The sequence below is a fragment of the Herpailurus yagouaroundi genome, unplaced genomic scaffold (assembly GCF_014898765.1).
Source record: "Herpailurus yagouaroundi ecotype Mexico unplaced genomic scaffold, PumYag 142, whole genome shotgun sequence".
In the NCBI taxonomy this organism is placed as follows: domain Eukaryota; kingdom Metazoa; phylum Chordata; class Mammalia; order Carnivora; family Felidae; genus Herpailurus; species Herpailurus yagouaroundi.
Window position 1 is genome coordinate 13,709,837 of NW_024412397.1, and position 27,717 is coordinate 13,737,553.

At 44.0% G+C, this 27,717-nt stretch overlaps 1 protein-coding gene and 1 pseudogene across 1 annotated transcript in view; both read left to right on the forward strand.

Annotated features, from left to right (window-relative positions):
• The window catches only part of BCL2 (BCL2 apoptosis regulator), a gene marked incomplete at its 5' end in the record, with an annotated part of 176,419 nt that overhangs the window by 54,254 nt on the left and 94,448 nt on the right, over positions 1-27,717 (forward strand). The gene's annotated exons all lie outside the window — the stretch shown is intronic.
• On the forward strand, positions 25,371-27,471 carry LOC121032837 (proteasome activator complex subunit 1-like; annotated as a pseudogene).

The window sequence follows — 27,717 nt, forward strand, 5'->3', positions numbered from 1 at the left end:
AGCTTTCCTTTTTGTGGGTTAAATAAAATGTGATGAGCAAACGTTTGTGATTAAGCTCTATTGTGAGGTTTTCTGACAATGCATAACCTAATCACTGAAATCTTTGTCGGGCAATTGTTTTGCATTTTAATCTATAAAAGAAGCCAGTGACAAGCTCTGTGACATCCTCTGTTTTCACTGTGGATGATTCTTCATCATCTGAATCCATAGGGAAAATCACCATCATCGATGACACAAACCCACCAAAGTCCGAAAATACTTTGTGTTTGACTTCGGGATGCAGACAGCGGGTGTGTGAGCAGACATTCGGCCTCCCTCCGTGCGTGGGCAGCTCGCTCCCTCCCCGCTTGGCTTCAGCTGTCCCCGAGATGGGGCCAGTGCCCAGGGAGTGTCCCCTGGAGGGGAGGAGGTGGGGCCGGGGGTATGGGTGGAGAAGGTGGTCATCAGTCCTCAGGGTAGAGCATCGGCTCTGGAGAAGGCCGACTAGGTTGCTCTGATGACATCACGTGGATATTTTATTTATGCTTTTTAAAGATCAGAGTAACACATGTGTATGGCTAAAAGCCAAATAGTCCGGAAGGCGTTTAATAAAATATAACAGCCCTTGTGTTACTCCTTTTTTCCCTCAGGCCACTTCGCAGAGGCCACATCTAACCCTCCCACCTTTAAGAAAAGATTTTTTTTTAATGTTTATTTCTTTTTGAGGGAGAGAGAGAGAGAGAGAGAGAGAGCGAGCGCGAGTGGGGCAGGGGCAGAGAGAGAGGGAGAAGCAGAATCCAAGGCAGGTTCCAGGCTCTGAGCCGTCAGCACAGAGCCTGACGCAGGGCTCGAACCCACAAACCGTGAGATCACGACCTGAGCCGAAGTTGGATGCTTGATGGAATGAGCCACCCAGGCGCTCCCCCTCCCATCCTTGTTAAAAGTTCTCCTGGTGATTGGCTTCACAGCTTTAAATAATACATGTCTCTTGGGGTTGCTGTGGCAAAGTACCGCTAAGAGTGTTTGAAGCAACAGAAATGTCTTCTGTCACAGAGAAGGCTCCCTCTGAAGTCTCTGGGGGAGAACTCACCTCTTCCCTCCCTGGCTTGTGGCTGTGGCTCTGATCCCTGGCGTTCCTTGGCCTGTAGGTCACCAGCCCGGTCCCTACCTCGTCACCTCGTCGCCTGCCACTCTCCCAGTGTGTTTCCGCCTTCGCGTAGCGTCTCCCTTCTCTTTTGAGGACTCCAGTCACACTGGATGGCAGCCCATCCCAGGGACCTCACCTCAACTTGATGGCTCTACGGAGACCCTGTTTCCCACAAAGGTCACATTCGCAGGAACCAGGGTTAGGGCTGGAGCATATCTTTCGGGGGGACAGCCCCACCCATCACACCACTGTTTCTCGGTTCATAAACCCTTGGCTCTGCTGACTTTGTTCTAGGGCAGATGAGGTTTCTGTCCCTCATTCAACCCCAACTTCTTCTCTGTGGTGATGTTGGCATCCCAGCCTCTCCCCGTAAAGGACCCTGCATGAATTTCAGACGAATAATTTTTTTGTTTTATTTATTTAATTTTATTTTTTTATTTTTTAAATTTACATCCACATTAGTTAGCATCTAGTGCACCAATGATTTCAGCAGTAGATTCCTTAGTGCTCCTTCCCCATTTAGCCCATCCCCCCTCCTGCAACCCCTCTGGTAACCCTCAGTTTGTTCTCCATATTTATGAGTCTCTTGTGTTTTGTCCCCCTCCCTGTTTTCATATTCTTTTTGCTTCCCTTCCCTTATGTTCATCTGTTTTGTCTCTTAAAGTCCTCGTATGAGTGAAGTCATATGATTTTTCTCTTTCTCTGACTAATTTCACTTAGCATAATACCCTCCAGTTCCATCCACGTAGTTGCAAATGGCAAGATTTCATTCTTTTTGATTGCCGAGTAATACTCCATTGTATATATATACCACATCTTCTTTATCCACTCGTCCATCGATGGACATTTGGGCTCTTTCCATACTTTGGCTATCGTTGATAGTGCTGCTATAAACATGGGGGTGCATGTGTCCCTTCGAAACAGCACACCTGTATCCCTTGGATAAATGCCTAGTAGTGCGATTGCTGGGTCGTAGGGTAGTTCTATTTTTAGTTTTTTGAGGAACCTCCATACTGTTTTCCGGAGTGGCTGCACTAGCTTGCATCCCCACCAACAATGCAAAGGAGATACTCTTTCTCCGCATCCTCGCCAACATCTGTTGTTGCCTGAGTTGTTCATGTGAGCCATTCTGACAGGTGGGAGGTGGTATCATGGTGGTTTTGATTCGTATTTCCCTCATGATGAGTGAAGTTGAGCATTTTTTCACGTGTCAGTCGGCCATCTGGATGTCAGACAAATTCTTACAACATCATTTCTTATTTTGTTAACCTTAGAGAGCATCGCTTAATTATCTATTAAAAACAAGAACATTAGCTCTTCTGGCCCCTCTCCTCTCTTCCGTCTCCCAGCCTCTGTCACCTGCTTCCAGGGCTGAGAACACCTGGGTTCTTCTTGGTTAACTGAATGGCTAAAGCCTCTGTTGTCTGTCCTCAGATGCAGAATCGATATTTGTGTGTAACTTCTATAGATAGGATCTAGGAGTGGCAAGCCAGTAAACAGTGTTTTCATTCTTTATTACTATGCTGATGTCGGTTGGGTTATATTGCCTTGTATGCCCTCTGGGTTTTAATTAAAACGCTTTCTACCATTTGAAGAATGACAATATAATGTATGTTTGTAGAGTACTTTAGAATCTACATTGCATTTAACTTTAGAGGGCAGCATACTTTTGTAGCACAGTTTGGAAACTTGGTTTATTCGTACAACTTCAAATCTGTTTCTATTACATATTGAAATGAAACTTTGTGTCTTATTAGGAAATGTTCCATCACATGAAATAATACCCATGCGGGTGGGGTCTCTACTCGTTATGAGTATGTTTTTTAAGTTTATTTACTTTGAGAGAGAACACGCACAAGCAGGGGAGGGGGAGAGAGAGGGGCGGGGGGAGGAACCCAAGCAGGCTCTACGCTGTCAGCTCAGAGCCCAACTCAGGACTCTATCTCATGAACTGTGAAATCATGACCTGAACCAAGGTCAAAAGTTGGACGCTTAACTGACTGATCAACTCAGGTGCCCCCTCTTTATGAGGTTTTAACAGCAGGTAATTTCTCCTGAGGCAGTGCTAGTCAAACTTCTGCATTTCAAAAATTTGTTTGCTCTCTCCCTCTCTTTCTCTTAATTTTTTTTAAGTATTTATTTTTGAGAGAGAGTCACAGCATGAGTGGAAGAGGGGCAGAGAGAGAGGGAGACACAGAATCCGAAGCAGGCTCCAGGCTCTAAGCTGTCAGCACAGAGCCCGACGCGGGGCTGGAACTCACGAGCCGTGAGATCATGACCTGGGCTGAAGTCGGACGCTTAACTGACTGAGCCACCCAGGTGCCCCTCTCTCTTTTAAAATTTAAGGACCGAGGTGCCTGGGTGACTCAGTTGGTTGAGTGTCCCACTCTTGCTTTTGGCTCAGGTCATGATCTCAGGGTTGTGGGATCTAAAGATTCTCTCCCTCTGCCCCTCTCCCCGGCTTGCTCTCTCTCTCTCTCTCTCTCTCAAAAATAAATTAAAAAAATAAAATTTAAGGACCAATACAGAGATGCTAATGTCTTACTTTGCCAAGTTGGGATATCAAAAAATTAGCTACTATTTACTCTCACAGACAACTAAAATCATCTAACACCAAAAAAGTAGAAAAAAGCCATAATCTCAGATTAAATTATACTATTTTTAAATGGAATGAATTTAACTTAAAAAAAAAAGTACCTCCCCTAACTTCCCCTATTTTGTATAGACTGGCAAACGCAGTCTGGGTAGAGTTTTCTCGTGCAATCTTGTTTAGTGGACACGTTTTTTGGTTTCCGTGGGTGTTGAGTGTAACTGTTAATTACTCCACTTACTCTGCAAACCTAAGCATTCAACAGGTTTTTATAGTATTTGATAGTATAGGGTAGTATAGTATAGCAGCGTTTTTATAGTATTCTCAAACTAAACTAAATCTCAAACGGAATGAGGTTACTGATTATATTGGTCCCATCAAATATATTTGATTAATTAACCATCTGCTCAAGCTCTTCTCTGCTGAAAGGACTTGTAGATTGGAATATCACCATTCCTCAGTTTTAGTGCATTCCCTTGCCATCGAATTCACTTTTCAGAATGTTAATGTTTTTAATATGATGTTTTGTGAGATCTCCCAAATAAGAAGAGAATTCTTTCCTTCCTTCCTTCCTTCCTTCCTTCCTTCCTTCCTTCCTTCCTTCCTTCCTTCCTCTCTCTTGTTCCCCTTCCTCCCCTTCCTCCCCTCCTCCTCCTCTTCCTTTCCTCCTCCTTCTTCATTAAGAAACGTCTGTATGCCCAGGCACCGGGGTGGCTCAGTCTGTTAAGCGTCTGACTTTGGCTCAGGTCATAATCTCGCGATTCATGAATTCAAGCCCCACATCAGGCTCTGTGCTGACAGCTCGGAGCCAGGAGCCTGCTTCGGATTCTGTGTCTCCCCCTCTCTCTGCCCCTCCCATCCTCACGCTCTGTCTCTCTGTCTCTCGGTAGTAAATAAACTTTAAAATTTTTTCTTAATTAAAATGAAGTGTATGTGTGCCTTTAACCTGGTATGGATGATTTTAGTGATGACAATGTATAGCCTACGATGCTGTCCTAACACTGTGTGGTTTTTCAAACATTGTTAGGTAATTTTCACAACATTCCTGAGAGGTAGTTAGACATGGTCTTCCCGTGGTTTTTACACAAGGGAAATCCAAAGTTAAGCAAGTAGCTCAAGTTTACTCACCAACTCAGTTGCCGAGTGAGAAACAGAAGTCCGGTCTCGTAGAGCCTCATCGCCTGTCCTGGCTAGTAAGTGGCATCTCCGTGTGTCCTTATTCTCGACTGTCGGGATTCACACCAAGCCACTTGGGCTTTTGAAGAACTGGACAGTCCAAGGGATCCCACGTGGCTGTCCAATTCCAAGTGCAGAGGGTCCTGTCCCTCGAGGGTTTGGTGCTGTCGTCGTCCTGGGGCCCGGTCCCGTTCTGGTAGAGCAGGAAGGGGACTCTGCCCCCTCAGCATGGCGGAGTGTGGTCTGTTTATGAGAAGCGTTGCTCTGGATACCGCTGGCCACACTGCCACTCTGTCTCATGTGTGACAGCGATGCACACTGCAGAAAAGAGTCACCGACGACTTAGGGAGCTGGAAAATGTGACGGTGCTGGCCCACACTGCTCCCTGTCACTCAGCTTCCTTGGACCTTCGCTGTGTCACCGGGAAAGTGGGGGGGGGGGGACCTTCCGTTGTATGTAACTCGATTCTTCTAAATGCCCACGAGGGGAATCGGACTTGGAACCACATGCTCTTCAGGTCCACACGCCCAACAGGGGGGTCCCCAGCCAGATCCAGGTACAGGCCAGGCCCGTGTTCCCGGCTTTGCGTTCTGCCCTCCACCTTTCACCTCCGCATTCCCCATGACCTTCGGAAGCCCTCATGCCTCCCTGTGTGTTTGTTCCCGTCCAATGGCTTTTGCTGAGGTCCGGGGAATGTGCCCCACGGGCCCTGTCAGGGTGGCGCCCTGTGGTCCCCGGCTTGAAGAGGTGTTCTTCATTCGCGCTGAAACCTCACACTCAGTGTGAAGAAGGAGGACAGCGCACCTCAAAGGTTTGGATCACTACATACGGCATCTCTTCTGTAACCCGCATTTGGAATGTATCTCAGCTTATGATACAAGCACTTGGAAGTTTTAAATGACACTGGACTATATATATTAAAAAAACCGAACAAACTGGCATCTCTTATCACGATCCCAGCAATGAGGAGTCCTAGCCAGAGGAAGGTGGAATCCTGTTTGAGGACATTTTACTTTTTGCCTGGTCATGTTGTACATGGTAATTGTTAGGAAGCAGAAAAACCACCAGGCATCCCTTTATCTCCCAAACAAACATTCTAAACAGTCAAGGAGTTTGCTGTACATAAAAGGAAGCTTTCTCTTACGCCGAAGCTTGCCAGACAAATCGTGATCCCCCAAAGTAAAGCTTAAACAAGTTTTCAGTGGGTGGAAAATAAACACTAACTTGATATGTATTTCAAGAACGTAAAAGACACAGGTGGGAAATGAAGCCTCCTCGATAAGAAAGAAATGCTTAGTTGGGTGGAAAAAAAAAAAAAAGAAAACATTCAGCAGTTTTTGGAACTGTGCAAGTCCGGACAGTTTCTTTCTTTTCCTTTTCTTTTTTCTTTTTTCTTTTTTCTGGTTAGCTGCTCATAGCCACAAATATGTGTATTATTTCCTTCTTGCCCACAATTATACTAAGAATCATTTTCTAATATACTGGGGAATCCCAAATAAAAATCTCATTTTCCTAAAAACAGGCAAGCCTTTAACTCCAGCAGTGAGATTATTCGGTTATTCATATCTAGAACGTAAAGGAAGTGATCGAGTTGTTGTAGAAGTCTCTAACGGCCGCCTCAAATACTTTTCTCCCCAAATTTATGCCTTGAGCAGCTGATGGTCTTCAGGAGGGCTTTGCCCCGGTCACTGCTGTCTTGAACTAGCACTCAGAAACCACCTTCCCGAGGTCCGTCTGGTGACCAGGTTGCCCCAGTTACGTGACGGGGTGGTAGGACCACAGAATGTCTTAACCCTTTTTTGAATATTGGAATATATTCTTATATGGGAAGTGATTATTGGCTACTTTGAATTTGCATCTTATCCAAGCTTGTCGAGATAATCAACCCCGCTGACTTCATAATTGGTCATAAAGTGTCAGGTCTTAGCCACGTGGGCCTGAGAGGCCGGCCCAGATTCTAACCTCAGCTCTGCCCTTCGCTACCTGGTTTTTGATGCTCCCTTTTCCTTATCTGCAAAGTGCCAATGATAACAGCTCCTTCCCTTCTAAGTGCTGCTGTGCGTTATAATATGAGTCGAATGCTTACGACAGTGCCCGGCATATGCTAAAGGCTTTGTAAGTGGCCATTCTTTTTTCTTTTTTCTTTTTTCTTTTTTCACAGTGAGGGAAACGAGGAACAAATCCAAACTGTGCTCAGCCCAGGAATAATTCTGTTTACCATTAAAATATGATTTCGTTTACAGAATTGGTATCTGCTGTCTATGCATTCATTAACAAAAATCAGATCTGAAATAGCAGATGCCAGGAAGCTATTTATTTTGCCTATTGTTTCCTTCTTAATTTCTGCCGGCTCCCTCTTCTATTCTAGGTCAAGGTCTGATAGATTTCTCTGTGCAGAATTTCTCCATGCAGAGCCTCTGCAGAACTGACCCTGTCCTATTTACTTGGATACGGGAGGAGGGACAATAGTGTCTCTGATAAGAGCTGTCCCACCAGGACATGAGGACATGTGTGGAAACCTGAATCCATAAAGGGAGTTTGGAATGTTAATGAAGCGAACGATAGAGTCAAGTAGGTTTTGCCAGTTCACTTGAAAGTAATTTCTCTGTCCATAAGCTGTGACAGGAGCAGTCAAGAATTTACAATTCTGTTTGCTTGGAAATTTTCGCTTCTTTGTTACGTCTCATAACCTCAGTGAATGACAATCTCGCCGATGTCTTTTTCGAGGTATCAGGAAAATTAGCATTCCTCATATTTGAGGAATAGAAGAGGGGTAGAGACATAAATTGTTTATTTTTAACTTGGTCTTATTTTAATTTCCAGATGACAAACCTAATGCTAAAGTTCACTACCTCATACTGACAGAAAAGTTTGTCTTGGCAGTCAAATATGAAATATTTTTCTTAGTAATTTTTTTCTTAAGTCTACATGGTCATGATTGACTTAAATACTAAAATTAAAATTTTTCTCCTTCTACCAATATTGAAACTTCATGTTATCCATAAGCTGAGTTGCACATTAAGTATTATAAAGAACGATATAAATTCTCCCAGACCAGTATTTTTTTTAAACTTGATTACTCATGGGTTTGTGACAATTATTATTTGTTGTTAGTTTATTGGTGTCATCTTTAATATTTTACCTGGACTTCGGAACTATGAGTTGCCTCGGAAATTCTCCAAAAGGCAGTAATTCCACTAATAAGTAGGAAAAAATGACTTACCGGTATTCAAAATACCTCAAAAATGCACATAAAGAAGTTTAAATTTTTGAATTTGGATTAGTGACAGATGAATATGAAAAAGAACACTCTTACGGTTTACCAGTTGATTTTATCTGGAGAAAGTTTCCTTTCCCCACGAGCACTACAGCAGTTTTTTTGTTTGTTTCTTTCAGAAGGGGAGAGAGAGAGAGAGAGAGAGAGAGAGCACGCGTGTGAGCGCGCGCACACACACACTCACGCAAACATGGTGGGGGAGGGGCAGAGAGAGAGGGAGACGGAGAATCCCAAGCTGACAGCGCAGAGCCCAGTGCGGGGCTTGATCTCACAAACTGTGAGCTCGTGACCTGAACTGAAACCAAGAGTTGAACACTTCACCGACCGAGCCACCCAGGCGCCCCCCGCAGTTTTGAGTAGTATATGTTTGGGTATATAAAATGAAGATATACCACCACCACCACCATATTAACTGGACTTGCACCCACCCCAGATTTCACGAGTTGTAACCAAAATGAGTCAGCATTTGACAGGAGAAGCCAATCAATTCTAATATTCAACGGTCGTGCGAAACTTTGCAAATATATTATTTTTGGCGTTCCATGGTACTAGAATTTAGCCCTCGTTATTTGATTAACTTGATTCCGTTTTTGTCAGTTAAGAGGTTTTTTTATTTCATTAATAGTGAATTCAAAAATTTGCTCTCTTCTTCACATTCACAAATGATGGACTATTGTGATGGGAAGCAAAGGCTAACTTTGTCTTCTTCCTTGCAGTAGTGGCCGTAGTCTCCGCCCTCAATGTCAGATATGCAAATTCCTGGCTTAATATATAATTCAACATGCTCCTATTGTGGGCCTCTTTGTTAAGGGAATAGAATGCACTAGCAGGAGTATGTGTTTTGGGGTCAGACTGTTCTTGGCTCAAATCCTGACACAGCGACCTGCGCTCTGTGTGGCTTTGAGCTTCCTCGTCATGCAAATACCTGACCCGCGGAGCTGCTTGAGAGTTACGAGGGGGGATGGAGGTGCAGGTGTGTGGCTTGTGGTGGGTGCTCTAGTGGCTTCCCTTGGCATCTCTTCCCTTCTCCTTCCCACTGGGGGCCCACTGTTGTATTCCTGTCCACAGCGTGGATGGCAAAGCAGAGGCTAACTGTCTGACATCACCCTTGCCTTTTAGGGAGCCAAACGTATTGTATGGTGACATCCTAAGCCAGTACCCTTCACCACGGAGGCGTTCGTTAACAACTCTGTTAAATTCAGGGGTTGACCTTTACTTTACGATTATTTCTAAGAGCCCTTCCAGACCTGACCTTCTGTGAGTCTCTTGCTGTTACGAAGCAATAGGTTAAAGAATAGGAAACTTAACAATAGGGCGTTCAACGGGCAGTATCGACCACAATAACATATCGTGAAGAAAGGATCAATCAGACTTAATGACAGATTAGAGATTAGCCAATGAATCAGAAGTTAAGGTAGCGTTCCCCAGTGTGTCCCCTGTGAAACACTAGTTCCTCAGGATGGTTATGGGTATTCATTGAGAATAAGTTTCTGAACATCACTTGGGAAATGCTGACTTAAACAGGTTTCTTTTCTGAGGGACTTCTCAGAATCTTTAATATGCACGTGTGCATTATGATTCTGAAATGGGGGAACATAGTGGTTGTGGAAGCATTTCCAAAATGCATCTCATCATGGAATCAGAATTGTTTTGCACCCAAGTGAAATCTTGCCAGACTAGTATTTTGTGGGACGTATTTTGTAAAACGCTGCTTTATGGGTTTAAACCAGGAATGGTGTAGACTATGGATACCATTGACTTACGGCACTGAGTATGCTCAACGTTGACCACTTACAAGGCAGCACGGAAGCCAGAGGTGAATGAGATCCGCTCTTTGCAACAGGTTTGGCGATAAGGCTTTAAGTGCAGTGTTGTCCACAAGGCTAAGAGCAGGGATGCCCTGGCGAGACAGTACCCCAACCAGTTACTGACCAGAATCAATGGAGGCAGTATCCTGAGGGCAAAGGGTCTTGACTTCTGCCTTGGGCGTCTTTCTCTCTCAAGCTCTCATAAGGGTATTTGCACTCTGTTCACCTCAGAGAAGTTCTGAAGATAACATGAACGTATGTGCCCAAATTCAGGTGGTTGGAGTGAAACCGGTTTCATTCAGGAGGGGATTTAGCCAAATTTAGGGGGGGCTTTGCTTTTGGGTCAAAGCATAGTGGTTCGACCACCACTTCGACACCTGGCTCCAGAGTCGAAACATAATCTCAGAAGAGGAACCTGCAAAAACAAACCTACTACACACGTAGGCAACCTACTTCTTTATGAGGGACGTGGAATTTAAGTGTTGGTTGGACCCTGATGGCTCATCTATTTTTTATTTCTCACTGACGAGACATGAGCTAGAGGCCTGATGGCAAATTTTACAGAGACGAACCTTCCCTTCTCTCCAGGCGCGTCTGTGGACTCGTTCACCACTGGATTTTTCTGCCTGTTAGGCCTTAGGAAACATTTTGGCAGGTTGCACCGTTATTTTGCTCATGTTGTGAGTAGCATTTCTCTGACCTTTTGTTATTTACTGAAACAGTCCGGCCTGTTTTCTTTTAAGAGGAGCGTGAAATGAAGGGGAGTCCGTCAGCACAGGCTGACTTGGTATCAGAAGACTAACTTCAGGCTGTTCGGCTCCAAGGACACTTTTAAAGTTGAGGGGTCGTTGGTCTCCTTGCTTCTTATTCCCATGATGTTAAGGGGTCTTTTGGAGGAGTTTTTTTTTTCTTCTGCACCAAGGCAGACCATTTATTTAAAACATTTCACCACATCTAAGAACACAGCCCTCGAAGAGTTTTCTTCTGACGTCTTGAGCATGGTGGGTTGTCCAGAGCCTTTCCTGTTTTGATGTGACATATTCCAGGAGAAGACAGCTCCAGACTGATGATTTGGTGATAGGGGAACCTTTAACTCCTGAGCTCTCACGATCCTTATGAGTCCACGTAGTGGAGGTGATGACATTATTCAGGACACTCTCAGTGTCTCACGGGGGCTCCTTGTGCATTCCTTCTACCTGCCCATGCCCGCCATACTTATCTCCCTGGTGCTTTTCTGTCCTCTGTCAGGGGACTCCCCATTCATTGCAGGCTGGCTTACAAGGGTAAGGGAAGCATCAAGATCCCATGACATCTTTGGAGATGAGAAAGTGTGTGTGTGTGTGTGTGTGTGTGTGTGTGTGTGTGTGTGTGTATTCAGATGTCCACTTGTTCCTGTCTCCCCATCAATCTACTCCCCTGCTCCTGATCTCTTTCTACCTGAGACAGAAAATTCAACAGGAATCCTGTCTTTTCATTGAGACTCCCATTGAGCTCTTGAACTCAGCTGCTAGCCTTAAAAACCCCCAGTCAAATTTTTGTCATGTTTATTCCCTTAGCCAAACATAAAATGACCTTGGCATACGTGAACCAGCCTGAATGATTGTTAACGAAGGCTCTGTGTCATTTAATGATGATCTGTGTGTTTGCGAATTGCCGCGGTCGAATGGCCCTCGTTTTAGAGATGTGTTATTCATTTCTTCAGGCATGCAGTCAATAAATAGTTACTGCCCTGTCTTCAGGGTCGGGGACCTGCTGGTGAGCAGAAGAGACAGGTGTTCTGGAGGTCATATGTGAATGCAGAGATACAGGTGATAAATAAGTAAAGTGAAAGGTCAGGTGCTGATAGACAACAAAAAGAACAATGTTGGGTAGCTGGGGAGGGGCGGGCTGGTTTAGATGGAGTGTCACAAGGGATCTTGCACTTGCCACAGGCCTGTAATGTGAGGCAGAACCATGAGAAGTCCTGGGAGAAGCTTGTGGAGACAGAAAAAAGAGCCAAGTCTTGGCCTGAGTTACACCCCTCTCTCCTCCCTGTTCCTTAGCTAATGGCCTCATCTCTGTGTGTGCCAGTTGGGGACTAGGACCGGATTGTTCTTTAAACCTCTGCGTCATTGGGAAAACCCGTGAAACACCTGAAAGATGCCGTCGTATCAGAAGGCTGGTTGTGATGCCGGATGCCGGCCAGCCCGGCGTGAGCCACTCAGAATCAGTCAGCCCTGCTCATCCCCTCTCCACGGCCCTCCTATTCAGAGAGGCCACGTGGTGCAGACGAGAAGATAAGTCGACTTCATTTCATAGAGAAAGGTCATAGGAAATACTTCAAAATACTGTGAGTAGACAAAGAAGCAGCCGAGATCTTCGAATACAACGAGGCTACGATGGGCAAGGCTACGATGCCAGACAAGCGCCAACTTTCTCATGCCACTCTTTAAACTTTTTATCTTGCAGTAAATATAGATCCACAGGAAGTTGCAAAAATAGCAGAGAGAGGTCCTATGTACTCTTCATCTGGCTGCCCCCAATGGTAACATCCTGCACAGCTAGCTCAGAGTATGGTGTATATAGCATAGCCGTTATCAACGCCAGGAGATTGACGTTAGCATAACCTCCGGACCGTATTCAGATTTCACTAGTTTTTCCCCGCCCCTGTCTGTGGGCATGCCTGTGCGCGTACTTCGCCCCACGTCCAGATTCCTGTGACCACCATTTCCATCGGGTTACAGAACTGTTCCGTCACCACCAAGAAGCTCCCGCGTTTCATGGCACTTTTATGTACGAGAAGTCGTCGCAGACGTTATCCTTTATCTCCAGCGGGTCGTATTCCGCGTGAGTCTGTAGCGAGGTTGGATAAGTCTCTGAAATCTATCGCTTGCTTTGGCTGCCGTGGGATCTGTGTAATTGACTTACAAATGGAGATCCTCGGTCTGACTTGTATCAAGAGCATCTTCAAGGCCGGAACAACAACAACAACAAAACCTACAGGGTTGAATAAACGGGTGCCCATCACTTGATACCCAATTGGTTTAAGAGGCCGGTACCAGTCACGTGATCTCAGTAGTCGCCTTCTAAGAAAAGCAAAACCTTTCTGATGCCACACAGCTTTGGGGACGTCATGTCTACGTGGGGCTTTTACTACGGCATTTCTTGGAGATGGCTGAGGAACCCCCCAGTAATGGGTTAACCGGATACCTGATGAGTGGGCGCATTCCTTATAGAAGAGAGAACAAATTACTGCAAAATGCCCCTTTGTGTGTGGCGGGAAGCTGCCTTTAGGACGTGCAGTGAGTGAGGACTGGAGGTGCGGGCTGACAGGGAGGCAGCTATAAACAGATTGAAGGAGAGACAACGGACTTAAGGGAAAACATCTGCCGGCTGCATCTGACATCCAAAAGCCTCATCTGTGGCCCAGGATCAGTCTCGTAATGCTTAAAAAAAGGAATGTGAAGGGGCCCGACTCGGGTTCTGAAAGTTTCTTTTTTTTTTTCCTCGAGATTTTCTGTTTGCTTTGCCCAGAATGCTGCCAGGGAGTGATGGAAGGATCACATCTGGTCCCGCTTCCTGAGGCCGAAGCGGCATTCCTTAGAAGCGAACTCTTGCGTGATTGATTTGAAAGACGTTTTTACCTGTATCGTTCTAGGCACACCAATCAGAGAGCCCACTTATTTGGCTTAAGTGAAGCCTCTGGAAATCTCGAGATGGACTCTTCAAAGATCTCGCATTTCAAGGAGAAGGTTTTGGTATTCATGAAGCTGGAAACCAGAAGAGAGAAGCAGATAATGTGTTCATGGGGCCTCAGCAGAGATTAAGAGCATCTCTCTCAATGATAGGTTGAACTTAACATTTGTCAAATAAGTCCCTTGACTTACGCGTTATGTTTTCTCTTCAGCCGTTAGTTTGCGTCCTGTGGGCACAGCCCGGGAGGCTGAGGCAAAGACATGAAGACCGGGTGTTCTGCATCCATATGCTAGCGTTCGGTTTCTTGAGATGGAAGAAAAAGGGGGTCCTGAGTGATGAGATCTACCCTTCGCTCGCGGATCGCGTCCCTGCTGCGCACAGCACCCTCACGGCCGGTTGCCGATTCCTTTACTCTGCACGTTCGGTGATTTTTCCCGTGGGGCATGTCACCTGGACTGTTGTAACGGAGACGGAGGAAGTTGTCCTAAATATTGTAAACAGCCTTATTGGACATTTCACAGTCCTCCCTAGCGTCCTCCTTGCTTTCCATTATCTACTTCACGCGATCCCTTTTTATTTTTATACATCTAACCCCCGACCAAGATGGCCAGGGGCCTCCCACGTGCCGTTGCCACATGGGATACAAGCACTTCAGAATTCCTCCAAATGTGAATTGAGTCCGTGTAAATAATCACTTCAGGTGCATGGTGCTCTTGGCTAGAGCTCTGTTCGGAACACCGTGAGAATGGCTCCACGTCCGGTAGCAGGGGAGAACAATGAGAAGTGACTGATAATAAGGCCCTGTGGCGACACTAGAAGGGTAGGAGATGGGATAAACAGAGGAGAGGAATGGGGGATGGTGATGCACAAGTGTTGCAAAAGGAGCAGTGACAGTCACTTGCGCTTTGTGCCCGGAATCTATGGCATCCTCCTTGTCTACTCTCCAACACAGGCATGTGATAGATTCTCAGCATTTGTTGAAATAAATTGGGCCAGACACCGTATTGCCCCTCAGTAACGTGCGTACCTTAGCCCTGTGGTACAAAAGGGCAAGTTTCGTTAACGTCGGATAATTTGCCTCAAGTCACATAGGTCGATTGTGGTAGACTTGCAGTCGGGTCTTTTGAGCCCCCAGTGGTACCTTCTATTTGCAAGTCAGTGGTTTCTTGTTTCCTTAAGGCACAGAATCCTTCTGAGTATCTATCTGAACGTGGTCCAGGTGCTGAGAAGCTTGGAAAGGCTCAAACTGCATTTTTTCTTTCTTACAAGAAACCTCTAGAACTGTTTCCTGGTACCCTAGGGATGACGGACACAGTTTCAAGAGCCACACCTTGGAGTAGCACATCTCAAAAAATGTCTGTGGGTGCGTGTCTGTGCGTCGTTTGCTGCGCATTTATTTCCTCATACCTCGGGAACACCTGGTTGAATTTTTCCAAACCAAGCAATTGACCTTACCACTTTATATCCTCTGAGTTCCCACCACAGTTCAGATCCAGCTCCTTTTTTAAAAATTTCATTTTACACCAAGATAGCTGGGCAGTGAGGGAAAGAGTAAGGGTGGGTGGGGCATTCGCAAACCAGGTCAGGGTGACAGGCTGGGACATCTTGTTTTCATCAAGTCCTCGTAGTTACCCTTTACTTCTCTGTGTGTTTGCTGGGCTTTCGAGATTCTGTTGTGCTCTTTGGAGCTGGATGTTTTCCAGAAGGTCATCAAGAAAAAGGAGGATGTATCTTCTGCATTAATAACCTTTGGCAGTAAAATCAGACCAAATGATCTGGTAGAGAGCAGGAACGAAGTGGGGGGGGGTGCATTTACTCCCCCTTTCCAGGAAAGTGTCAAGTTCACTGTGCCCCAGCACCAGACTGCTCACCCAGTAACTCTGAGATCTTATATCAAGTTTACTCAATAGTGGTGATGTCAATGGCAAAACTGCTATCCCATTTTTGAGGGATAAGAATTGTTCCTTTTAAAGGCATACGATAAGCAAAGTAAGTGACCATGAAATACACTTGGAGTAATGGCTAATCTCTGTATGTGCTTTCCTGGTTTGTTTGTTTTTTTTTTTTTTTTTATTTATTTTGAGAGAGAGAGAGAGAGGGAGGGAGGGAGGGAGGGGCAGAGATTGGGGGAGAGAGAATCCCAAGCAGACTCCATGCTGTCAGTGCAGAGCCTGATTTGGGGCTCGAACTCACGAACCGTGAGATCGCAACCTGAGCCAAAATCAAAAGTCAGTTGCTTAACAGACTGAGCTACCTAGGTGTCCCTGGATTTTTTTTTTTTTAAGTGGATTCATTAATGTGGAATTTCAAAACAGCTCTTACATATTTACATTTTTGGCACTTTATGTAATTATTGATATTCACAGGGAATATATGAAAATTTAAAGAATATACTAAGGTTTATGGCAACGATAAACACCATCGATCAAGGGTCAAACGTCTGTGGCCTGTGGGCCAAATCTAGCTTGCCATTTATTTTTATAAATAAAGTTTTATTGGAACACAGCCATGCCCATATGTATATGGATTGCCTGTACCTGTTCTCCTATAATAACAGCAGAGTTGAATAGTTATGATAGAGACCATATATCTTAAAATATTTACAAGGGCCCTTTACTGAAAAAGTTTTCCAACCCTTGCCATAGACATCTCCATGACATTTATTTACTCATTCATTTTGTGAACACCAAGTATGTTATAGATACTCTGGGGGAATATAAAGATGAATAAAACAATCCCTGATACGCAAGAACTTCAAATGTAACAGAGACATGTTCTCTAAGAGCCACCTGACCAGGTGGATGACAACATGTAGTACAGACAAGAAATAATTGAGTTGGTCTGTGGTTCAGAGCTGGTGAAGGTCGTCTGACAAAGGGAAAGAATTGGGACCAGTGAGAGGATATCGCTTTCATAACTGTGGCTCACAGCGATTTCCCAGTGGGAACTTCATGAGAAGTAAGAGTCATTTCCTTCATGGAATTTTATAAATTGTGGTATCCAAAAGGTGGAAGTGATTTAGGATATTACTTAGCGTCCAAATTTCTTTATCTGGAAGCCTGTTTCCCCTGTAACTATGGGAAATCATATTTCTAGAAAATGTTTAAAGATTTGAAGAAAGGCTTCCTTATTCAAGGACAGAAGAAACTCTTTTTCTTTTTCTTTCTTTCTTTTTTCTTTTTTTTTTTTTTTCTAACTGTTCACTGAACAGAGTAATATTAAATGTTTTTTTTTCAACGTTTATTTATTTTTGGGACAGAGAGAGACAGAGCATGAACGGGGGAGGGGCAGAGAGAGAGGGAGACACAGAATCGGAAACAGGCTCCAGGCTCTGAGCCATCAGCCCAGAGCCCGACGCGGGGCTCGAACTCACGGACCGCGAGATCGTGACCTGGCTGAAGTCGGACGCTTAACCGACTGCGCCACCCAGGCACCCCTGAACAGAGTAATATTAAATGGTATGGGTCTTGAAGAAGGGATCTTGACAGCAAATCTCTCAAATGTCAGATGAATTAAAAACAAGGTGAAATTACAGAGCCCAGCCATGAATAAGCATGACTCAGTGACAGCTACATTTCTTTCCTCTCCAGAATGCCACAGTGTACAAGTGGGCATGGGGCTTTTGGTAAAGGTTCAGGTCAAATGCCACCACACCCTGGAAACACTGCATGCAGGAAGCTTCCTGAACCCTCCCAGTTGGGATTAATGTCTGCCTCCTCATTTCTGACTTGCTAGGGCCGGGTTTGTGCCTTTTTTAAAAAAGTGTTTTAGGGGTGCCTGGGTGGCTCAGTAGGTTAAGCGTCCGACTTCAGCTCAGGTCACGATCTCACGGTCTGTGAGTTTGAGCCCCGCGTCGTCAGCCGTCAGCCCAGAGCCTGGAGCCTACTTCCGATTCTGTGTCTCCCTCTCTCTCTGCCCCTCCCCCATTCATGCTCTGTCTCTCTCTGTCTCAAAAATAAATAAACGTTAAAAAAAATTTTTTTTTAAGTTTTTTAAATGTTTATTTATTTTGGGGGTGCAGAGAGAGAAAGAGAAAGAGAGAGGATCCCAGAAAGGCTCCACACTCAGCTCAGAGCCCAATGCGGGGCCTGATCTCACAACCTTGCGATCGTGACCTAAGGCGAAATCAAGAGTCAGACGCTTGACTGACTGAGCCACCCAGGTGCCCCAGGTTTCGTGCCTTTTTGATTTGTGTATCACCAGTTGTGCCTACTCCGTGATTGGTGTTTTCCAAATATTTATTGGATTAACATGAATTGAACTCAGACCTACGCTGTGCATTCACAGTCTAAGTGGCCGATTTTGGTAAAGGACCAAGAATTGCAGGTTAGTCTAAATACGAAACAGGTGAGACTCTTTCCGTTCCGCATCCACCAGAGGATCAAAATCGTTGGCTAAATTCTGGCCACCCATTGTCTGTATTCGTAACGATAGAGACATCCGAGAAAATGCAGCCCAGTTGTGTTTGAGGATAGGACCCTGTCACGTTTTACCCACTGAAAGCGTAGGATTTTGACTGATAAAGTCTGTTTAGTGAGAAAGCTACTGAAAGAAAACATCGGACCCGTAACAGGTAGTTTCAATCTTAGGAGGCACCAAGACGGAATATTTTCTATTTCCTCTCTCTAAGTAGGAGAGCCCCCTGAGCCAGCCGCCTGACCACATTGTCCCCTGGGACTCTGGCCTCCCCTTACCAAGAGGCCCAAACCACCCTGTCTCCCTCCCCACTGCCATCTTTTATAACAGCCCGGGTGCCAGCAGCCAGGCGTATGCCCCAGATGGAGATGACGAGAGGGAGACACGGTTGGGAAGGTCACCCGGCCTCCCTCCTTCCCCTCCGTCAGCCTGAAGGAGGATATCCAGCTTTTGCGGGTGGGGAACGCACTTTGGGGCACTTACTGGCAAAAGAAACAGAGTGACTGCATGTGCACTCCAGGGCCGTATTCTGTCAAAACTGTCTAAATAAACAGACTCGGCCATCTCCTTCGAGCCCCACCGTGTATTTATGAATGGGATTGCCTCATCACTTTCTTTTCATGTTGGTAGCCGGGAAGTCAGAAAGCATTACCTCTAAAATGGGGAGAAAACATTGCGAATGCATGCATTTCCAGCCAGCTGCGGCCGTAACCAGCAAACAGAATAACTTCACCCCGTCGTCATGGGCCCCCTCCCTGTGGGATTTTTCCTGAGTTTCTGATTTATAATGCTCACTTTTGAAGGCCTAGAAATGCGTAGGTGAGATTAAATTACTGATGATCCCCAAGTCCTGTTTTCACTGGAGCCTCTCTGGATGGCTGCTGATTCCGTCCCGATTCAAGCATTCGGTGGCATGAATCCCCTGGGTTTCTGCCCACATCACTGCATTCCTGGGATGCCTTCACAGGCCTTCGCAAGATCATCTGACAGCCGCCTGTGGGGTCAATGAACTTTATACATAATTAAACATTCGCAGTTAGGAGAATTAACTTTTTTTCCCCCTCCCTGAGAAGCAGAGAAAGTACACGCTCTGTGGCCCTCCATTTAGCGAATACGAGTTCTGGGGAGCGATCGGGCTGGTTTCTCATGATTTAATGCTGAACCGAGCAAGAAAGTGATTGCATCCTCTACCGGGCCTCACAGAACCGTCACCACCCACACTGTTTATTCAGACTCGGATCTTGGCCATTTGGGGTTTAAGCCAGAAGAAGGGGAAAAAAAAAAATCCAACCCTGGAATGAACGCTTTGGAAACTCTGTATTCTTCGTGAAATACAGCCAACGATTCTTTTCAAAATCTATTTAAAATCAATTACTAGGATCATATTTTCATTTACGACGGATTGTGAGCAACAGCTAATTTTCTCTGTTTCCGTCCAGCTTTGGAGTCGAGGCTGGGATTGGAATCGTCCCCCTGTTTTGCCTGGGCAGCTGATGCGACCGCCAAACTATGTGTGGGTAATTGGGCAACTCTGACCTTTGACCAGCTTTCCATAAAATAACAAGGAAAGGTGCGAGGAGGCGAGGAACCGAATGAAAACAAGCCCGAGGGCTGACACTAAGTGTGCATGAGGGGGAAGGAAATCACACAGGAGGCATATACACTAATGAGAAGCACAGGGGAACACAAGAGGCAGGACCGCGTGCCTGAGAGGAGGGCCGATTGGGCACCAGGTCCTTCTGTCTCCAGGCAGGATTGCAAAAAGTCGTCTCAGATATGTGAGGTTGTATCGAGTTTCTAAAGATCTCTAGAGGAGATTCTGGAACCTCCCTTGGTTACCCACCCTACTATTTGGCAGTTCCTACAGCCAGGAAATTCTTTCTTATTTCCAGCCTAAAATGTGCATGTAGCGCTGCTTTAGGGGCTAAGCTGTTGGTGGGGACCCTCCTCCCCCCCTTCCCGTGGCGTGTATTTACTGCAGGGGCGGAATGCTCGGTTAAAGCTACAGTCATGAGGCCTCCATGCCTAGCAACTCACAGACAACCAGGGTAGGGACGGTGCTGGGGAGCCGGCCGGAGGAGGGGCCTTTATTGACTTCCAGACACCAAGTACTATTACTGGGCATTTCGTGGCTGCCACCAAGGGGAAAGAACATAGCTGGGACACGTCCAGGACTCAGCCTCAAAACCATGTGCAGATATTAAACGCAGAAGCTCTCTTTCGGATTTTAGAAGAAAAGGGAAAACAAATCCTGAAAGACAGGGGAGGTGGATTCTAGAATTTCACTGGCCTCGAGATGGCAGTCCACCTTTTCAACTGGAAATAAGAGGGGCTGGAAGCCAGAGCCCGTAAGGGAACCAATCCAGGACGGGATCTCAAGGCTCGCGTCCCTGGTGTAGCGTCCCATTTGCACAGGGCGCTGGGCTCTGAAGGCGAAGTGACCAGAACTGAGGTCACTTTTCTCACTTCCTCCTCCTCGGCAGGTGCACAGGGAATGGTCGGCCTCTCCGCGAATGAATTACGGATTCACTGAAAAAGCTGTCAGATGACCCGGGCAGCCTGTCTTCCCCTTTTTTATCAAGTTATGTCATTGCCCTTCCTCAGGCTGCGGTTTGTTCCAGAAGGGAAGAGGTTGTCTTCTCCTTCACCCGCCTGCCCTACCCTAAGTTGTGCCAGTTTCTGGTTCCCTGTGTTATGTAAATTATTGACTGAGCGGAGTGAGTGGTCCTCGTGCTGTGATGCTGAGGGCTCTGAGCCTGTGATGCTAAATCATGTGCCTTCCTGCCCACTCCTCCCTCACCTGCATCATCTGTCAAGGGATAATAGTGACACTTGTCGTGCCCGCCTCCAGGCCTCCTAGGAACAAGTGATGATCTCTACTGATATCTTGCAAATGTGCAAAACACAGTACTTTTTTTTTTTTAATTATGAACAACTCCAGGCCAACAGGAAATATGGAAAATAAGATAGCAAATGCATGTGTGTTATTAGTTTTGTCATATCTTGATACCATATGTGCTTTAGATCTTCCCACCCACCTGGAGAGAGAGAGAGAGAGAGAGAGAGAGAGAGAGAGAGAGAGAAAGAGAAAGCACTTTTCGGTCCCATGCCTCTCCTCCCTTCTGAGAGCCTCCCAGCTTGCATTTAAATTTGATGCTTATTATTACCATGTGTGAGTGCATCTTTTACACATATGTATCGATAGACAGTGGGTATATTTTTCAATGTTTGTAAACTTTATCGAAAGAGATGTCATTGGGTTTGTGTTCTGCATCCTATTTATAAGATTAATCTGTTGGGAAAGAGAGACCTCTACCTCATCCATGTTCCATGACGTAGAGTATTCAGTCAAAGGAGGGACATTAAAGTTGTTTCTAACTTTTTAAATGCCCTTTGGGAGGATGTTACAGTTGTTTCTAACTTCGTCACCTTACAGATGATGCTACAACATGCACATGTTCTTTGCACACACGTGGAACAGTTTCTCTTAGGGGTGTGTGTGTGTGTGTGTGTGCACGCATGTGCACGTGTACCACATTTTTAAAAAGACTTTTTGCAGGTGTGCCTGGCTGGCTGCGTTGCAGAGCCCACAACTCTTAATCTCTGGGTTGTGAGTTAGAGCCTCATGTTGGGCATAGAGATTACTTAAAAGTAAAATCTTTAAAAATTAAAAAAAATGTTTATTCATTTTTGAGAGAGAGAGAGAGAGAGAGAGAGAGAGAGAGAGGGGATAGGGGAGGGGCAGAGAGAGGGAGACACAGAATCCGAAGCAGGCTCCAGGCTCTGAGCCGTCAGCACAGAGCCCGGTGCAGGGCTCACGCTCATGAACTACAAGATCATGACCTGAGCCGAAGTCGGACACTTAACGGACTGAGCCACCCAGGCGCCCCCAAAATAAAATCTTTATTTTAAAAGAAGATTATTTACAGAAAATGTTACAGTTAGTCTGTTTTCCGCTACACCCTGATGTCTTCCCTTATCAAACGTATAGATGCAAATGTGCAATTTCTGGGTCTGGGGGCAGAAACATCAACCTTGGTAGATGTTGCCAGACTGCTCTCCCAGCAACGTGAGTGGGTTTTCCTCACCCTGTGTCTTCTCCAACTTGGCATCATCAGGCTTTTATATGTTGCTTCTCTGATAGATTGTAAAAGTATCTCACTGTGGTATTGGTTTATATTTCTGATTTCCAGTGAGCGTATACTTTTCTTTCTCATGAACGTTGGTGATTGGGGTTTCTTTTTCTATCTATTGCCAGTTTATGGAATTTGATCATTTTTTTGGTAGCGCGTTGTTTTCTTCCTTATAGATTAAAAAAATCCTGAATTAAAAAAAATTCCAATACAGTTAACCTCTAGTGTTATATTAGTTTTCAGGCATGTAGTATAGTGATTCAACAATTCTATACATTAGTCAGTGCTCATCATGATAAATGTACTCTTTAATCTCTGTCACCCATTTCACCCATCCCTCCACCCAGCTCACCTCCAGTAAACCATCAGTTTGTTCTCTGTAGTTAAGAGTCTCTTTTTCAGTTTGTCTCTTTTTTTCTCCTTTGTTCATTTGTTTTGTTTCTTAAATTCCACGTAAGAGTGACGTCATATGGTATTTGTTTTCCTCTGATGGACTTATTTCATTTAACATTATGCTCTCTAGATCCATCCATGTTGTTGCAAATGGCAAGATTTCATTCTTTTTTTTATGGCTGAGTAATAGTCCATTGTGTGAAATTTTTTACACACACACCACATCTGCTTTATCCATTCATCTATCTATGGACACTCGGGCTGTTTTCATAATTTGGCTATTGTAAATAACGCTGCACCGAACATAAGGGTGCATATATCTTCTCAAATTAGTGTTTTCGTATTCTATGGGCAAATAACTACCCATTGGTGGAATCATGGGATCATATGGTAATTCTCTTTTTTAAGTTTTTGAGGAACCTCCATACTTTTTTCCACAGTGGCTGCACCAGTTTGCATTCCCACCAGTAGTGCAGAAGGGTTCCTTTCTCTCCACATCCTTGCCAACACTTGTTTCTTGTGTTTTTGATGTTGGCCATTCTGACAGGTATGAGGGGATATCTCATTGTGGTTTTGACTTGCATTTCCTTGGTGAGTGATGTTGAGCATCAGGTGTCTGTTTGGCCATCTGTATGTCTTCCTTGAAAAAATGTCTGTTCATGTCTTCTGCCCATTTTTAAGTCGGATTGTTTGGTGTGTTTTTGTTGTTGTTGTTGTTGTTGTTGTTGTTGTTGTTGTTGTTTTGTTTTTTTTTCTTGGTGTTGAGTTGTATAAGTTCTTTACATATTTTGGATGCTAAGCCTTTATTAGGTATATCATTTGTGAATGTTTTATCCCATTCTGTAGGTTGCCTTTTAGTTTTGTTGAGTGTTTTCTTTGCTGTGTAGAAGCCTTTTATTTTGATACAGTCCCAACTGGATTTAAAAAAAAAAAAACAACTTTTATCTCTCAGTATATTTCTTGTCTTTAAGCTTTGTCTTCTAGTGTCTTTTGTCACAAGAGTTTTAAAATCAAATTTATCACCACTTTTTCTCTCTTTTTTTTACTATTGTGTCATTCCCCAACCTAACATTATAAAAATAGTGACTGTATTTTGTTCTAAGTATTTTAAAGTTAACTATAATTCTCTTGGAACCCATTTTGTGGATGAAGTGAGAGTTTGAGATCAATTTTTTTCCCCTGTGAATAACCAATTGTCCCGGAACCATCTATGAAATAGTTCAGTCCTTAACCACAGTTTTCTAATGCTACCTCTGTCTCATCCCAAATTCTGATACATGGAGGGGCTCTCTCTATTGAATTGGTTAAGTTATCTATATCTGCCCCAATCCTAATGTGCCTGAATTATAAGGCTTTAATTAATGTCTTAATATCAGGACAAGTGCCCACTTTATATGTTTTCAGTCAGTATTGTCTTGGCTGTTCATTGACCTTAATTCTTCTGTGTGAATTTTCAAACCAGGTAAAAATGTTTATGAAAAAGATTTCTGGGATTTTATTATGAATTACATTAGATTTATATATTAACTTAAAAGGAAGGTATTGATGTTAAATTTCCAAATCTCTGAGCATGATACAAATCACTGTTTATTTAGTTCTTATGACTTCTAGTGAAGTTTAATAATTTGCTTTAGATTTATTCCTAGGTTTGTCATAGTTTATTGCTATTGCTAATGGGATCTTTTAAAATAAAACTACATTTTCTAGTTGATTGTTGCTGATAAGAATGTCATGAGTGTTTGTATGATAACCTTGTCTCCGGGTGTTCGTGCCAGACTCTCTTATTACTTGTAATTGTTTGTAGTTTCTTTTGGATTCTCTATGTAGACAGTCTTATCATCTGCAAATAATGCTTCTTTTGTTTCTCCGTTTCTAATCCTTATTTCTGTTACTCCTTTCTCTTGTTTTATTGCATCAGCTCTGTATCTCACACGATGATGAATGGGGGGGAGGGGGTGATGGAAAAAGCATATTTGTCTAGTTCCTGACTTTAAAGGAGATGCGTTCCTAAATTAGTTAAAACTTCCTTCTGTTCTTGGTTGGCTAGGTATTTTATTGCATTTTAAAATTGTGAATGGGTGGTAAATTTCATTAAATACTTTTTCTGCATCTATTGGTATGATTATATAGTTTTTCCTTTTGTAATCTGTCAGTGTGCCGAATTACATTAGCTAATGTTAAATCTTCGTTGAGCTTCTAGGATAAACCCTACCGGATCATCACAAACACACACACATTAAGCATGTGATAAATATATGGGATACATGATATATATCAGATTGGAAACATAGTTTTTAGAGAAATATTATATATTTATGCACACTCTACACTCATGAATATGTTTGTTGCGATTTTACTTTGGATTTTTGCTTTGATATTTTGAACTGAGATTGACTGATTGCTTTCCTGTTTTGTACTGTCAGTCTATTTCTAAAGTCCAGACTGAACTTTTATAAAAATATGTCCAGGAGCTTTTGTTGTTTGTCTGTTTTTTTCTGTCAATTTTGGTAACATATTTTTCTAGGAGATTTTTTTATTTCATCTGTTTTTAGATTTATTGCTTTAAAGCAGAGAATAGAATTCTCATACTTAAAAAAATAATTGCTGTATTATAGTTATGGGGTTTTTATGCCTAATAGCATTTATTTGTGCCTTCTTTTATTTCTCGTAGTCATGCTTGCTGTGTTTCTACCAATTTTATTAGTCTTTTTAAAGAATCAACCTTTGTTTTCTTCCTACTCTATATTGTTTCTTGGTTTTTACTTTATTGATTTGTTGTCGTTATTATTGCCTTCCTACTGCCTTATCCATTTGTGGAAAAAAGAACTTTCTTCTATTGTCTTGATTTTACTGCTCCCTACCTTCTTAATTTTGAATTTTTCTTGTTTTTTGATATTGCACTTAATGCTAAGCATTCCTTCTACTAAAATCTAAGGTTTCAACTATTGTTGTGCAATTCTAAATGTTTTGTTACTTTCATTTCTATTTCATATTAATAACTCAGTAGTGTGTTTTTGAAATTTCAAATGTACTGGGGCTTGGTGGCTGTGGTTTTGTTATTGATTTCAAGTTTTATTGTATTTTGGTTGATGATTGTGGTCTGAATGTTAGCAGTTCTTTGAAATTTGTTGGGACTTGCTCTGTGGCTTAGAACTTGGTCAATTTTGGTAAACATTTCATGTGTATTCTTTATTGGGTGGAGTATTCTCTTTCCGTATACATTAGATGAAGTTTATAAGTTTATGAGATGCATTTTATAAATCTGTATTTTTTTTCTCTTTTGTAGTTTGATCTATTTATTTCATGAGATGTGTGCTAAAATCTCTCACTATAATTTTGAATTGTTACATTCATATGATTAACTCAGTTTTTGCTATATATGTTTGACAGAGTACTGTTAGGTACACAGAAGGATTCCTGGTGAATGCATCCTTTTATCATTAGGCAGTGACCCTCTTTATCACCCCAAATGCTTTTGGCTTTGAAGTCTCTTTTAGCAGATTCGTTTATTCATTCAATTAAAAGAAATATTTATTGCATATTTATTATTTGTAGGGACACTTATATTTGAACACATTATTTTATGTGTATCCCTGCTGTGACATTATGTTTTAGGTTTCTGTCTTGTAAACAGCTGGAGTTTTACAAAATTCAGTCTGACGATTTCTGCCTTTTAAGTGATTAATTTTAAGCCATTTACATTTATTTGATAAGTCATATATTTGGAGTTCACTAGGAATCCAAATGTCTTCTATACGCCATGCTTCTTCTTCACTTGTTTTTTCTTCCTATTCTGTCTTCTGTTAGATGACTTGAGTCTTCCTGTTGGTTTTGCTTTCCCTTTCCTGTGCTCACTCCTTGCTCCCCGTGTAGCATTAGGCCTCCCGGCCATGGCCACGCTCAAGGTCCAGCCTGGACCCCAAGTGCGGGAGGCTATGTTCCATGAGGACAGAGGACCTACTCAGGAACTATTTCCCCAAGAAGACTTCTGAGCTGGAAGCATTTTTAAAGGATCCAGCTCTCCATGAAGCTAACCTGAGCAATCTGAGGGCCCCATTGGACGTCCTGGTGCCTAATCCTGTCAAGGGGAAAGAGAAGGAAGAGCAGAAGAAACTGCAAGAGAAGGAAGATGAGGATTAAAAGATGGAAGGGCAAGCTCAGGGCCGAGGTTCTCCCAGGAGTCCAGTAAATGGCAAGAAAATCATGATCCTCTTGCAGCACCTGCCGCCTGAGACCGAGGATGTCACTGGGCAGTCAGCCTGGCCCCCGCCTGGCTGCAGCTGGAGATACCTCGGATTGAGGACAGCGTCACTTTTGGAGTGGCTGCCCGGCAGGAGGTGTGTGAGCTGAAGACACCACCCTTCACACCTCGTTGGAAGCCTCCCACGCTCCCTCCAGTCTCCAAGGATTCCTTGGAAGGGGGCAGGGTGGCCGAGTAGCCCCACGGGTGGGATTATCCACAGCTGGTGCAAGAGCTGGATGATGTAGAGTGCTAGGACTTTGGCTGGTGGTCATGGAGATCCGCAGTGCTTGTGTGGTGCTGTATGACATCATCCCGAAGGACTTCAAGAAGCTCAAGAAACCCAGGGGAGAAACAAAGGCAATGGTGTATCGAGAGCCCTCCCTCTCGTTATGTGCTGAGCCCAGCAGATACATCCCCACCTCTAACTGGGGCTCCAGACTTTCCCTACCTTCCTCCTTTTGGGGTTTCTTCCTCACTTTGGATCCCAGGTACAAGGAATACACATCTACCATTTTTAAAAAATGCTGTTTTCCTCTTGTAACGTATGTGTTTTGTTCTGTTGTTTTAGCTGTTACTCTTGAACCTTAAAAATTGTATTTGAGTCAACAAAGTCTAAAACTAAAGTTTATTGGGGGCGCCTGGGTGGCTCAGTCGGTTGAGCTTCTGACTTTGGCTCAGGTCGTGATCTCGCGGTTCACGAGTTCGAGCCCCGCACCGGGCTCTGTGCTGACAGCTCAGAGCCTGGGGTCCGCTTCGGATTCTGTGTCTCCCTCTCCTGCTTGTGCTCTGTCGCTCTGTCTCTCAAAAATAAATTAAAAGAACATTTAAAAAAAGTTTATCTGTATCTCTGTTTTCTTCTCAAATAACATAACAGACCCCT